This window comes from Columba livia, chromosome 3, assembly GCF_036013475.1.
Source record: "Columba livia isolate bColLiv1 breed racing homer chromosome 3, bColLiv1.pat.W.v2, whole genome shotgun sequence".
Classification (NCBI taxonomy): Eukaryota; Metazoa; Chordata; class Aves; order Columbiformes; family Columbidae; genus Columba; species Columba livia.
Window position 1 is genome coordinate 23,369,352 of NC_088604.1, and position 16,643 is coordinate 23,385,994.

Genomic DNA, 16,643 nt, shown 5'->3' on the forward strand with positions numbered 1-16,643 from the left:
GAGTAGATAATTTTCAAAGTATTCAGGAAACCTAGGAGTGCAAATTCCACTGACATTTGTTAGAATGAATTTTCTGTTACCATGGAAAGTCACGGTCAGAATGTAAAACTGAATAAAAATTGCATCTTGACATGTAGACAGTGAGAATACTATTCATGAGGTGTCTCATAGCATATTTTAACATGCAGGTGCTGTTGCATTTAAGGTCCATTTGCTAAGAAATCGTGATTGTATCAGTTTGCCTCCATTAAGTATCACTGATCATTTTTGTCCTCATTTGACTACCCAGTCCCTCCTTCACTTGCTACTGTGTTGTCATCCCTAAGTGACTTGTGAATTGAACTACTTAATGTGGACCATTTGCTAAGCAGTTCAGCTAATGATTCGATTTCCTTAGATTTTGCAGTTAACCATGTTGATTGCTTTAATTCCTGATGAGATATATTACAACAAGAAAAAATGTCATGCCTTATTTTAGGAGATTTTTTGTGGACAATCTTTGCATTCTTCAGGGATTTGTGTTCAGGTTAAAATTTCAATTAATCTGCTTTTATTTTCACTTTCTCCCTCTTGGAGAAGCGTTCTCCTTCTTTGAAAGTGTCAGTAGCCCAGACATCGAACTATAAACTCTCATTCTGAAGTGAGTGAGATTCTGCTCACTAATATGTGAAGTTCACCCTTGTGATCCCACCTGTTATACCCAGGGTTGTTTTTATTATTTTAACACAAGAGTAGTAAGTTTTGGACATATATTTTAATTAATACCTTGTACAGAAATGTCCCTTCTCAGTACTACAATTTACTCTTTGATTTTCTCATTGCTCTCAACTGTATAAGTTTGAATATTGTAAAACTCCTTTCCACCAGAATCAGCGATGATACCAGCTTCAAACTACACTACTTCAGCAGTACTACTACTACAGGGTAATTCACCATATACATCCCTTCCTGGCTCTCCACCCCTTCTCCAAAAATAAAACAAACCAAAACTACTTATGTCAGTCTGAACTGTGTAATTCTAAAACCCCCATGTTGTCTGCTCTCAGCTACAGTGCTGTAGATGAGGATAGGTTCAGGTACCTAATGGACCTTCCAAGCTGCCTACCATACTCAAGGACTGAGATTTCTGCCCATCATTGTTATAGATGTCAGTGGTAACAGAAATGGATGTCAAGTGGGAGATTTAAAGAGAACAGTCTGATACAACTTAAAACTCAGTTTTTCATACAAGATTGAATCCCACCATCTCAAAGGTAGGAAGAAAATACCTCTATATGGCAGGTTATCATTTTGATTCTTCTCTCCTTTTTTTTTTCTCCCAAATCAGGTAAAGCCCTTATTACACTTCTGAAAACAGAAATGCCACAGATATTTCCCCTTCCTCTTTGAATGACTAAACACAGTGTTTGCCCTGGCTGTGGCTTCTCCATTTCTTTTAGGAAGTCCATCCTGTGCAGTGTTGTTACATTCACTGCAGTGAAAGCTATTTCTATTCTTATTGCACTCCCATAACCTAGGAACTGTGAAGCAACTGAATGATGAGAGAAGAAGAAAAAGGGACAAGATATACTTGTCAAAAGAGATCCTTTCCTGCCACCAGACCTAGACATCCTAATCAGCTTCCTAGAGGAGTCTAATGAAACACTGAGAACTCCTAATGCACCAACACTTAGGAATCTTAATGACCGTGTTGTGAATCATGAAAAGACACTATTAAAATCAGCCAAGTACTTATGTGAATGTTGCCATAAAAACTGTTCAATCTTTCGTACTTTACACATGAAACAGGAAGGAGGTCCTTTTGATAACTTCATGGTGGCATAGATGTTAAAACAAAAGGAACAACAAAACCAAACAAAACAGAATACCTCTCCTGGAGAGCAGCAGAAAGTGGACAAATCAGGAGGTTTTTATAACATTATTCTGCCCAGGGAGGTGGCGGACTCACCGTTCCTGGAGGTTTTTAAACTGAGATTGGACATGGCACTTAGTGCCATGACCTAGTAAATGGACTGGAGTCGGACCAAGGGTTGGACCTGATGATCTCTGAGGTCTTTTCCAACCCAGTCGATTCTGTGATTCTCTCTAGGCACACGTTCATTTTTCAAGTAAACTAGATTACAAATCAAAATGAAACATGGTAAATGACCACATCCATGATCTCTCACAGCTTTGCTCATTACCACTTCATGACAGTATTGCAACAAAGTGTTGCACCTTCAAGCTACAGCAGACATACCAAAATTAAGGAGACAGAAATGGAAGGTGATGTATCTTGCTTGAATGGTTTCTAACTAGCCAGAAAATGTATTCCTCTTAATTAGCACTGAGATTTTTAAATCTTCAGCACAGTGAACAGAATCAAAGAACAATTTAAAACAAAGCATGGAATAGTGCAAAATATTATATTTTAGTTAACAAGTGAGTTTATTTAATGCAGCATGAAACTCTGTGGACTTCAATAGGGTTAAGGTCTAATTCAATGCCTTCTGAGCATTCAATTTATTTAAAGCCCTAGAAATCAAAGACACAATTCTGGCCATTGTTTTTACACTACTAAGACGTACTTTAGTTACATTCATTCTCCTGAAAATAGATTCATGTCTTTTTCCTCTCTTGTTTCAAACTTTAAGAAGAATCATCAGAGAATTTTAATATCTTGTGAAGACACTGAAAAATTATTAACTTTTTATATACTTGCGTCAACATGGATGTTAACTCTGAAACTGTCAAAATTTTATCTGCTACCATTAGTCAACATCTTCTTCAGGTTACTGTAGCTGTAAAAAATTTTGTTACATTTTAAAATTGTGGTCAACTTGTTCTGATGCTTTAAAATGATTGTTTCATGGAAACAAATCATGTAGAAAGAGATCTCTGAGGATAAAATGGCTATAAAAAATGAAAGAGAAAGAAAAAGATGAGTAAGATGTTAGCTTGGATATATAGGTGGTTTTTAATTGTCTTTCATGAAGTGTCATGAAGTGCAATGTAATGCAGTAAACATATACTTACATCTAATTGCTTCTAGCCAATAAGAATAAAAAGGATTTATATAACATTACAGTTGTGTAGCATATGTTCTCTAAGTTTAGTAAAAATCTAAAAGACTGAAAGAGCAAAATCAAGGGCCACATCTCTGTCTCACACAATGTGAAAATTCAAAGATGCTAATATTTTCAGCATTTGAGGATCTCACTCCTTCCCCAATTGAGTATGTCACTCAATAGATTCTGTGCCATTCTGCAGTAGGCAGCATTGTGGTGTTTTGACAGAACAGTGTCTGCAATTTTGTACTATCAACTCAGAAGACAAAGGAATAACCTATTTCTGAAAAAATCAGTCTAGCGTGTTTCATAGTCATCAAGCAATCTAAACCCAGAAAATAAATATTGCATTATTGTTTCTGTCTAACTGAGACTATAGCTGCAACTATATCCAAAACTTAAAATTAAAAAACTCTGTTTCAAATAAGAATTTATTTTTTTCCTCCTTTTTTTCTCTCTTTATTTATTTTTTTTTTCCTTCTGTATCAAGTGTAAATATTCTAATTTACCTAGGGCATGTGAAGAAAATATAATGGACCTTTGACATCTGTCACAAATTGCATTGTGAAAGTCTTCTGTCTTCAATGCCAGATTGAAAGTAGATTCCATGGTAAATATTTTAAATAGGAATAATTCTACTGTCCAAATGATCACAGTATTGATTACTTCTGTACTTAAGTTGAACATTAAGTAAACATTCTCCAGAGTCACTTACTAGATGACTGTCACAGATTGTTTTAGTACCAAAGACAGCATCTGGCCACAGGCATTATTTGGTGTTTTGCTCAAGTCAGTTTGTGGGTTTTATTCAGGCTGTTGACTAGTTCTCTGTATATGAAGCTTAGCCTTCTTCAGTCTTCACATTAGGGTTGTGTCTCTAAAATGCTGCATGTCATGACACGCAAGGGACATAAAGAACATGTCATTTTTACTACTTGTGCAAACCAGCAGGTTGTTTCATCTCAGGTAGCTAGTAAAAATTCAGCGTATATTACAGGAATAGATATCTCATCAGCTGTTGAGTAAAAGTTCTTTTTACAAGCCTTTTATTGCCAATTAATTATCAACAGTTCTTGACTTTGTTCTTCTTGTTCAGAATGAACATTATAACAGTCTGGTCTCTCTGATCTCTGATTTTTTTTTTTTTTTTTTTGGCATCACTTATTTTTGTTGGGCCACTGTTTCCTTCTACATTTATTTCCTGTTATATGTATTTATAAAAGCTTGTCGTATTTTCCATTACTTCTCTGACTAATATACCTTCATTACACTTTTTGTTATCCTTTTGTAGACAGAAGTAAAGGCTGACTGAACAATGATAAAGATATTGTGTGCCAAGAAGCATCACACACTTTTTCCTTTAGTACAACAATAAATACTGCTTTTATCTGAATGATTTTGTGAAAGTTGTTGCACACATAAAATTAATATCTGAGATATCCATCTATTTTTTACTTCATTGATCATTCTTGGGCACTAATTTTTGTTTTTATTTCCACATTTGTGGCCAATACCGTCGTCGAATATAGAAGTCATATGGCAGGGACTCTATGTCCTTTGCCAAAGATATAGGATTTGGGGATTCAACATTGCTTAGCCTGTGAATGAAGTAGATAAAACTAAGGATCCCACTTTCAGAGCAATATTCTAGGCACAAAGCTAAGGAGTAGACAGTAAGCTGCTTGTGGAAAATGCTTATACCTGTGTTTCCACTACTGCATCAGATTTTTACAACAAAGATGGCCTCATAGAAGATACATATATATTATAAAGTTCTACCCTCCCTAGGGAGGAATAATGTGTATACCTTAGTCAGTGTCCCGGTTTCAGCTTTGGCCAGAAGGCACTGATGGGTCTCACTTCCTTCTCATCATATCTTAGTACATGATGAAATGTTATCTAGTCAGGGGGATCGAACTAGATGATCTTTCGAGGTCCCTTCCAATCCCTAACATTCTGTGATTCTGTGATATTATTATTGAAATATATCCTTTCCATATTCATAGTATAAAAGTTAAGGGAAACCAAAAAAGTAAATTAAAAATGTACCACATCATTTTCATCAGCAGATACTAAAAAACCCTAGAGAAATACATTAAAAATTTTGCTACATTTAAAATTAATATATCTATTTCATCTCACACTTGTGCAACAAAAACATTTTGTTTAGATATATAAATGCCAACATTCAGCTGTGAAAGTTTAAAAATATTGTGAATATGTGTGCACTTGTACTCATCTTCATTTTGATGTTCGTAAGCAGGCATTTGTATACAACACTACTTTGAAAATTAGCTACTAGATAATAATTTTCCTGTTAAATTCAACAGGATCAAGTTAAAGCACTTGAGGAAGATTCATATTTAAATTACAATGAGAAGCTTCACTTAGTAATAGGCTTTTTGATAACAAAAATGAAATTGAGTTCAGCATGTGAACAGAGGTACAAGCTATTCTTCACTTTAATGAATATCAGGCAAGAAGAAGCTGCAAAAGAAGAAAAGTCAGGGACTGTTATTAGTCAATGCTGATTGACAGAGACCTGCTGACCTAACCATATGAAGTAGACACCAATAAAATCTTTATATTTTTGCAACAGGGAATAGCTTATCTTTAGAGGTCTGTCAAGAATATAGATATATGAAGAAAAAGGATTTGGTATTTGACCACAGCAAGGTCATTACCAGTAAAGCAGTTCAGATCAAAATATTTGTGAAAAAAAGCAGTTATCATGGCTAAAATAGTGGAGGGAAACACTACTACTAAGACAGTAAGAAAGATAGCGGAATAGCACTCAGACAGGTGATGAAAGGCAACAATCAGATCTAAGGAAAAAACAGAAAAATAGCTACTCTGTACAGCCAAATGATGACATCAGTACATCATTATGAGATCAAATAGCGGAACGAGAATGACAGTTGGCAAAAATAATTATTGAATTATGTCTCCAAAGTGAACAGACTTCTGAAAACTTCATGATGGGACAGAAAAATAAACATTTACTTATGAACAGATAGAGTTTCCTGTCTTTCATTTTGAGTTCAACCCCTGAGGACTGTAATTTATTCTATACTTCAAGCAGGAAGCTTTACTTTGAAAATATGTATAAATAACAGTGTTGTCAACCTACCATTAATTCACAGCTTTTTGTGAAGTCCCAGATGATAAAGTTTTGAAGGAACAAGAAACCAGTAGCTTGCATGGAAAATATCTTCCAATATAGCCTCATCATTTACAAAAAGCATTTGCTCTTCTTCACATTGAGTAGGAGCACACTGAAGACCATAAAGGCAAATATGCATACTTTTCCTTCTAATAATTCATAAAATTAGTGAAGGTAATGGGAAAGAAAAAAATGAAAGTACTCTACTGGATTGTGAAGCTGAGGGAAAGTCTGCAAGGTCTTATTATTGAACACCAGAAGTTTGAAGCTTATACCAAACCATAAGAATCCTATGTGTAGGACAGCAGCATTTTCAGTCCCAATACACACAAAGCTACCTAATTGAATGAGTCTTAGCTTATAGTGCCAGTAGTCCATGTAAAATACCAAATAAAAATCAGAAGAGTCATTCTTTTAAGGTAGCATGTCAGGATATTTACAATAAATTCTTTGAGGTATTTTGCCCTATGTGATTCCCTTCTTGTTACAGGTTGAATTCTGAAGGTACTTTCTAATGAAACACAAATGCCATGCAAGCAACATGGAAAAGTAGAGAAGGTAATAGCAAAAAGTGTCACTCTGATATTCAGTGGTAGAGTAGAAAAGCAATAGCAGCACTGTTTGATGAAATACTGGAATTTCTGCCACCCACAGGAAAAGAAGGTGTACCAAAACGAAAAGATTATTTAATTGATTTCTTTTGAAAAAATGCCTGTTAAGATCAGCAATAAACAAAAACAGTGGTCCAGAAATCATTGCTGGGGTGTGCCTACATTGGAAGTCAAACTTTGCACTTCATTATATATTGACCTGTGATAAAGTATTTCAATTTTGTTTTAATTGTAGCCTAGCTAGATTGAATTCAGAACTGCCTATGTTATCTGTCTTTATGAGCACCAAGGACTTAGTTGATTTGGTTTAGCTTGGTTTTAAATCTCTACCAGTTGAGATGTTCTGTAGTGTCCAAGGTATCTGCACAGGGCTGCCAGGTAGAATAGCTGAAGTGGCAACCAATGCCTGTTTAAGCAACTGAATCCCTTCTTTAATGTCTAAGCTTCCTTTTCAGACAAAGTAGATAAAGTGAACCAAGTTAGTGGAACTCAGGAACTGATCCAACCGGCAAGCCTCTGAGGGAGCATTCAGTTGCCTCAATGTAGATGTAGCTCATAATTTAAGACATTCTGTTATATCTAAGACATTCACATGAGGTTCTCAGATATGACCCAAGATTTACCATCAAACTGCGCTCTATTAAATCCACAGCTTTAAGCCAGATGGGATAACTTTGGTTATCTCAAATAGTGCTAGACTGCCCTGCGTGGGCAACTCAGTGAAGCCCTGATTATTTATCTTAGGTCAGAAGAATGGATCTCTAGGTTCTGTTCATGTATTCACTATATACTCACTGTCTATAGTGGAAGCCTTGATGCTACCTGGATTTTAGATTCATAAATAGGTACCAAAATTCAGATGTCTTTGTCACAAATTGTACCCCAAACCAAATTTAGGATAGACAAATCTCATCGTGCAGAGATGACCTTTTCTTTGTACCATGAGCCCTGCAAAACCTGTGAGAAGCTTGCCTGAAATAGATTGATAAAATATGGATGATGCTGTCTTTAGTCAGTTGTAAGAAAACATATTTGCTAGATGAGACTTTCCTGTATGCACTATAAACTAATTGATGTAGTTTAATAACATTATCTTACAGTCTTCATATGCAAAGACTGAAATCTACTCTGAAGAGTATAAAGGTAGAACATGATATCTCAGCATTATTCATGTAAGGGATAATGTGGAGACGTTAGAGGAATTAGATATATTAGACAACCAGTCATCTAAAAATGATTCCTCCTTATTCCTTATTGGAAGAGCTATTGGAAGAGCTTTTACTCACTACTGCAAGGAGAAATAGGTTTCATTCCGTTAACACTTTAATACCAGATACAGGTTTTGAATTTCCTTTTCTGAGTATTTGCTTCTTTCCTTTGGTAAGGTAAGAAAACACAAATTCTTTCATAGCCTTTGTGTTTCAAATATTGTAAGGAGTGCCCTTGATTGTTAACAATAACTCTCAACTGGAAATCAGGTGTTCTTTTAGTTGATGTTCTGAGGTGACCATTTTTTCAGTCATGATCAGAAAAATACAAGAAAACAAATGTATTTTACTTCCTCCTGCACACAAGCAAGAAAAATATTAAGTGATATTTTCTCATCAAATGTAGCATGAAGGATTTGACCATGTGATGGCCTTTGTGGAAAGACAGTTTGTGCAAATTCAGACGATTCTTTTTGTGAGGAGGTTCAAGAACCCATCTACCACCTAAAAGAGTTAACTGACAGGTTGTGTATGAGCCACTTCTCTTTTCAAGTCGGCATATATCTAGCAGAAAAATACAATATTTAATATTCCTAATGACCAGGGTGGAGCAGCAGTGTAAAGGGGGAAAAGCACTTGTAGAAAGTGAGACACTATATCTTATGTGTGGTCAAGATATTTAACTGAGTAAAGAGAGTCTGAGGTTTGACCCATTACTCCTAAGAAATTGCACTTTTAACTTAGAAGTAATTGGGTCAAGAACAGAATGTGTATCAAGGAAGGAAACTTTAAAGATCCTAAAGTTTGAGATGGTGACGGCAGGAATACAGAGAAGTGATAAATGTAGAACAGAAGGAGGATCACTGTACACATTCCTGAAGAGAAAATATTCTGCAAATAGAGTGGTCATGGGTGAAACCCTCTGATTTATCATCAGTAGTGAGCTAATACTGTTATTATTTGTTTCAGGAATAATGAACAAATTTATTTTACAGGTACTACAAGACATACTAGTAGTAGAAGTTATATGGAAGACATTATTCTGGCAAAATTTAACTTATTGATTTGCTCTGTGAATGTACTAATGGAATTGTGGATCATCTTTCTACACTTCTACAAATAGTTACCTGCCTGCATCTGTTAGCTGCTTCCAGTTATTCATAAACTCATTACTGTCTAACAAAGTCTTCCCTAGACAAGTAGACACTTTTCAGTTGTAACTGGTTGCACACAACAGAGTTCTGAGAATGTTTTGGCTTATCATGAGCTCAAATGTTGAAGTCTACATTTTTTTCAGTCAAGAAAATTAACTGTTTTCCTCTGTCTGTATCCTCTTTGAGTAAAGCTACTATTTTCAAACTAAAAATAAAGAAATGGAAGATGGAGAGAACTAGTTTCAATTTAAAATATGTTTTTCCATGGCATTACTGTTATTACATCTACATTACTATATTTCAGTTGCCCTAGCCCAAGCTTTTTACATCACGTATGATGCTTATGGATAAGCCCTGAAGGAAGGTGTGATGCTACATGAAGGCCAAACAGGCTCCAAGTACCGAAGCTAAATTAGAGTTGTGATAAGTCTAGATCACTTATCACTTATCCTTATCTTATATGCAGAAAATATAATAATGAAAAGAGAAAATACCTTTACTCATTTTCCTAAGATTTCCAGACATTCAGAATTCCAGCTTTGAGCAGGTATTATAGACATACAGTTAGAAGTCCAAGAGCCCAGGGTGAACAGCCTTCACACAGAGCAGCTGGAAATAATGTGCCTAGTAAGTCTGGTCTTGACAGAATACATCAGGATGTCACATGTGCCTGAACCTGCAGTATGTACTGTAGCATCCAAAATATTTCTGTTTACAAAATCATAAAAAAATGTGAGAGACATTCTGATAGGTCAAAATATCCAATATATTGACATGTCAAATATCAATGTCACTTTTTACAGTGGTATATAAATAAGTTAATTTCTATTTAAACTGATATATTATGGGTAGGCCTGGATTCTTGTCACTTAATTATAGTTTTGCGAAAACTGGTCATCTAGTCTGAGTTAGCTGCTCTCTATAAATCACCTGTGTATAAGCACCTTCGACAGGCGTTTCATTCTACCTTTCTTTAGTACATGGCTTCTGGTGGAATAAATAGTTCTCTGTCTCGCCATTGTTTTTTTGGGATGTCCAAGGAAAGAACTTTAGACTAGATACCTAATTTTTAGGATAATAAAATTAAATTTCTTGAATCTGGGCTTTAGAGTGTAATCAAGGATCGGACTAAATGTTGGATATGGTGTATAGCATGCAAATTATTCAATCTCATGTGTTTACTTATTAGTCAAAAACACAGTAGTCAAAACCAGCTGGTTTTTTATTGGTGAAGGGACTTACTGTTAGAAAACTGTTGCTGTGATTTCTGTGGCTTAAGTTTCTCCCATCTAACCTTCACAAGCACCTTTGACATTCTCATATCCTTATCAGTAAATATATTTTGACTGCTGTAAAGAATAAAAGTGTCCTACATTAAAATACATCTACATTTTCAGAAATAACTGAGCACCCTAGAGTATTCATTGAGAGAAGAAAACTAATCGTTAGTATTTTAAGAAATTTTTCTCTAAAATATTTTTTAAATGTACTGAAGTCTGTCTCTGCTTGATAGCTACTTCCTGTAGTTCATTACGCTGTTTCAGGAATTTGCATTTCCTTGGTTGGAAAATGCTATTCCTGTTTCAGGAATTTGCAGCCCTTTACTTGGGGCTTTTTGTTGGTTGGTTTGTTTGTTTGTTTTGGTTTATTTCTTTTTTAAAATTTCCCTTGAATGTGACACTGGGAAAAAAAAATAATGAAAACACTACTTTAATGTTCATGCAATTTAATCTTCATGCATACTACCTACTGTAAGTGCATGATTTGGTAACTTATAGTTGATGTCCCACTTTTCATTAGGGACAGAAATCTCAAAACAAACTTAAGATTTCATGATTTCTCTACTTTAAGGTATTCTGTGATAGATCTAGGGATATCAGGGAGTGGGGGGAAGTATCTTTTGACAGACAACATGCATTCTATTTCATTTTCTTTACTTCAATTATTTCCTTGTGAGCATGGTACCAACCACTTCATTTAAAGGCTGTTACATTTCCCGGATGGGTTTTTTGGGGGGGGAAATGTTGGGGGGAAATGTCACCAGTATTCAACAGATCAAATAGCTGTCTTGTCAGTACCAATAGCAGTTAGAGAACAATGGATGACATGAGCCACTGAATCAAAAGACTGAGGACTAGCATGTGGTATAAAAAAAGACAGTGAGCTCACAATAAACTGTTTTAGAAGGAAACAGTATGAAATGAATTCTGGAAAGAAGTTGACTGTATCATACCTTTCATTCCCTATAACTGGATAATGGGTGTTTATATAACCACTCTGAATTGTTCTCACTATTGAGACAGTTTGAAAATATATCTCATTTGAGATGTCAGTTATAAGTAAATATATATATGCATACATGTATTTTCTTTCAACTACAGCATAGTATAAGTAGTATGCAGCAGCAACTAGCACAACCAGACTGCTGATCCTGTATCTGTCATAGAACTAATAAATATGAAAGGAGAACTGGTCTCTCCAGAGCCTCCTCTTCTCCAGGCTGAACAACGCCAGCTGTCTCAGCTTGTCTTTATAGGGCAGGTGTTTCAGCCCTCTGCTAATTTTTGTGGTCTCCTCTGGACTCTCTCCAACAGGTCCGTGTCTTTCCTGTACTGAGACCTGTAGAGCTGGATGCAGTACTCCAGGTAGGGTCTCACCAGAGTGGAGTAGAGGTGCAGAATCTCTTCCTTCGATCTGCTGGCCACACTTTTTTTGATGCAACTCAAGATACATTTTACCTTCTGGGCTGCAAAAAAAATACACGAATCAAGTGATGTACAATGCAGTGGCTCACTATCGACTGACCAATGCCCAGCCCATCCCCAAGCAGCAGCCATAGGCCCCCCAGCCAAATCCCTCCAGTTTATATGTCATATGAAATGGAATATCCCTTCGTGCAGCTTGGGTCAGCTGTCCTGGCTGTGTCCCCTCCCAGCTTCTTGTGCACCTCCCCACTGGTAGTGCATAGGAAGCTGAAAAGTTCTTTACATAGTATATAGACTACTTAGCAACAATTAAAACATCAATGCTTTATCAATGTTATTCTCATAATAAATCCAAAACATATATATACAAGCTACTAGGAAGAAAATTAACTCTATCCCAGATGAAAGCAAGACCTACAGTTACACCTGGTTTAAATTTTGTTACTTTGTAAAGAACAGCTTGCAATTTAAGCTCAGTTTACATAATGATCCTTAGTGATAGGAGAGAATTTGCTTCAAATATTTATATCACATCAAAATTATGTTGTTTGGTTTGGGTTTCGTTTGGTACAGAAATTCACAAAACAGAAATATTCACTTGTGCAGGATTCAAAGGCAGAAAAGTTATGTTCATGCTAGCTAGACCTCACACCTAAAGGTATTAAGATAGAAAACATTTAAGTCCAAGGGTTTTGAGTCCTTATATTTCAAAGCTATGAGCTTGACTACTATGCATTTGTCAGAATGATGAGATTTAGAGATAGCATTCAGCCACTTGTAACCACGAGTTCAAAATATACTCCTGCAGTACAAGGAAAGTAAGGCATAACTGCTTCTGAAGCTGACATACTGACAGATGCAACAACAGGAAGCTTGATTTGTCCATTAGGTCTTAAATTACACTTTCAGCACTGAAAGCAATGTGTCAGCACTTTTAAATGTTCACAAAGACATGCACCATTACCCCTTTTCTTATCACAATTGCTTCAAAACCTTTTCAAATCTTACACATGCATCCCTCACAGGAATACAAGACTCCTGTATCTGAGGAATGTAATCTAATAAAGAACCCAAAATAAGTCTAAGAAGAAAGCCTTTTTGAGGACACATCAGTGGTGTTTTCTTCTTTGTTGCAGGTGGTAGCAGAATTCCTGCATTTTGGGGGGATTAAAGTTTTGTTTGAGAAATTGTGAAATCAAACATACAGCTATGTGAAGTTTCTGAGATAGCTACATGCAAAGTAACTATTGATGTTTTTTCACATAAACTTCTATCCTTCATTATGCCACAACAAGAATAAGCTATGCGTCCTATTGAAAGCTAAAATAAGCTTCCCAGACCAACTCTGTATGAAGAAATGAAAAATAAAGAAGCTTTTAATAGGGTTTATTTTGGCTTCTATAACCACATGGCATGCAGGAATAATGGAAATTACTATAAAATATGAAAAAGAGAATAATTCTCCACCATGTTTTAAAAATCTTCTAAACTCAATGGGAAACTAAAGACCAGGGGAAAAAAATCACCATATTCATCACTTCTATTCATACCTTCAAAAATCTTTAAATTTAAATAAAATAATAGTTTATAAATATTCCATATGAATTATTTCATTAAACATAACTCAATGTTTTTTCAGGTATCAGCTGTGTATAAAATAAAGGAAGAATTTTAATGGATAGGAAACTACTACAGACACTGGACAGCAAAATAATTTCAACTAAAGATCCAGTCCTGCAGAAATAAACTACAGTGTAAATAACTGGTCTCGTTTAAAAACCTGAGGCATGGTTCTTCTTTGTCCTCTCTTTTAGGTAAGAATATATTTTGCACAAAATCGGTGCAAATATTTGATGGAGATTGCTGTGCATTTTACATGTGCTGTAAACAAGTAAAATGGATTTGGGCTGTTGCTTAAAGGTGATGAGGCCTGTGAATACCAACTGAAACCTGCAAAAGTGCATATTTCCATGCTAGCAGATTTTGGCAGAATGTATGGAATGCAACTATTCTATTATTTTGCTTACATGGTAATTTTTAAAAATCACATAAAAATCTAAGTAAGGTCTTGACATTGTATGAAAAAGTATTTGCCTTGTTTAAAAAACAGGTTCTGGCTTCTTTGTCTTAGTAGGCCAAGTATCAAAACCAGAGTTCAGTTAGTTTGTGTTATTATGGTTTAACCCAAGCTAGCAATACAACCACAATAACTGTTCATTCACCCACTCCCCCACTCTCCCATCCTCCAGTAGGGGAGAGAATCAAAAGGGAAGGAAGAAACTTGGGTTGAGATAAACACAGTTTAATAAAATAACAAAATACTAATACACTACTAGTAAATATATATATATAAAATAGAAATAAAAGATACTGAAGACAATTCCTCAGGAACTCTGTCAGGCAGTCCCAGGAAGCCGCAACCTGGTTCCAATCCCAAAGGAAAAAAAAAAAAAAGGAAAAAGAAATAAAAAAAGAAAGAGAAAGAAAAGGAAAGAAAAAGAAAAAAAAAAAAAAAAGGAAAAGGAAAGAAAGGACCAGAGGTCTCTGCAAAACGGCAAAAGGCCAAAGTAAACATCCTGAACCAAACTCTCATGGCTCGAGAGAGAAAGCACCCCAGAGAAAGTAAAAGCAAGAATGCCAGAGAAAGAGAGAGAGGGGGAGAGAGAGGGAGTACTCAAAATGTCCTTGGCTCTCAGACCACAGCAATGAAAAACATTAGCTCTGTGCTGTAGTGTTATCTCTTGTTCTCAAACTAAGTCCAGATAATGACTGTGCTACCTATGTAAAATAAAGGTTTCTATCTGCACAATGAAAATGAACTCATTTTTAGTCAAACCAGCACACGTGTGGACACAAAAAGTAGGTGGGACTAACACTTGTAGCAAAACATGACTAATTAAGCATATGAATTTTAAAATCTGTTCTGGATGAGTTCTGTCTAAATCTAGTTTTACATCTCTTGACAAGTTTCTACCATATTTTCAAAATGACACTTCAACATGTAAAATTATTCCAGTTCCTAAATATTACTTTCATAGACACATCAGTAAGTTTTTTGAAGATTAAAAACAGCTTCTGTGTCATTCTCATGCCACTGGCATATAACTCTTATGAACAGGGTAAAAAAAAATCTTGCTTTAGTCAGCAATAAATCAAGTTAGCTGGTATTTCTGCATTGCAAGGCATGCCTCAAAATGTGACACAAAAATAAATTAATGTGTTTTGCAGAGAAAATAGGAAGGATTAACTTTAAACAAATATAGTCAAAAAGTCCTCAGAATGAATTGCTTGAAGTGGATGGGAAGCTGACAGTATATTCGTGGAGGCTTTTTTATGTCTTATCAGAGGTGCTTTTTTTTTGGCTTAGGATGTCAGCTATGTGTAAAGCTACTGCTAGTAACAGAAAATAATCTATTTGATGGAAAAGCTGAACACAAAGTGAACTGTCTTGTGAGGACAAAAACATAGTATCCCTATAGAAACTTAGTGTTCTTAAAAAAAAATGTAAGTTCTCTACATTTATGGCTTAGCCACTTCAACTTAATTAAAAGAACAGAAATGTGTAAGTATATATTGAGTACTTTCAGCAACCTCTGTCTTTTAAAACTTCCCCCAAAGGGAGTGAAGATTTATTCCTTATTTCTGAAAGACAGAATAAATCTGAAGGTGAAATATTTCTGCTACCCAATTTAGTAACTTTATATCAAGTCCATATAACAAAGCAGAGAGCACATGAAGAACTGAAAGAATCAGAAATTGAAACTTATGGAGTGTGAGTAAAAATAATTACAAGTAACGAGAGCGTAAAGAGAACTTTAAAGATTTCTACAACTGAAAGAGTTTTCTTTATTATCTATGGTAATTAGTATATTTTCCAAATTTATGCAGTACGTACAATCGCTCCTCTCCTTCACGAACTGCAGTATTTAATGAAAATGTCATTCTGTGGGAAACCAGTAGGTAGTTATGGTAAACCTGAAAGCAAACAAAGCACGTGTGCTAAATATTAGGCATTTTTGTGTTTGTGTTGATTAATGGTTCAGTTTAACATGACCTTTAAAATTATCTTTGCTTGTGAGTATAAAAATAGTACTTGCAAGATATCTGTGAGAAATGAAGGAATGGATTCAACAGACTACCATTCAATGCAACTGAAAAAAAAAAAAAAAAAAAAAGGCACTAAAGCTGTGGCAGTTGCACATTTCCCTTAGATCTGGAGCCTTCAATGGGGAAGTTGGTGGCTCTTTGGTACCTTTTGTGCCCCACTGTGCCTGTCTCCATGTGCACATCTAGGGTGACCCCCAAGGTGCCCCAGGGCAGTGTGACTTCACCCGCATGCAGCTGGTGGGGCAGGAGGGGTGGGACCCTCAGTCAGTTGACAGGGTCCTTGACAAAGGAGGTGCTCAGAATAGCTGCAAAACTTCTGTACTGTGTTGTAATGCCCACAGCCAGGTCTGACCAGGTTATAAAATGAGGTCCCCGCCGAAGACCCCATTTAAGTGGTCTTCTCAGAGCAGCAGGTCTGTGAACTGGAGCCCTCCCCTTAGACTGGGAAGCTGTTTAAGGAGACTTCCTGGGACTGAGAATGCCTCACCTCCTTATTTGGGTGAGTGGTTATTTATTGGATACATCCTTGAATGCATCCTCACCTAATCAGGCAAGTGATTGTTTCTTGTGGGTATCCTGCAGTCAAAGGGCTCTGGTTTTGTTTCTTGTCAGTGTATGTGTGCACGTTGTGGATCCTCATTATTATGT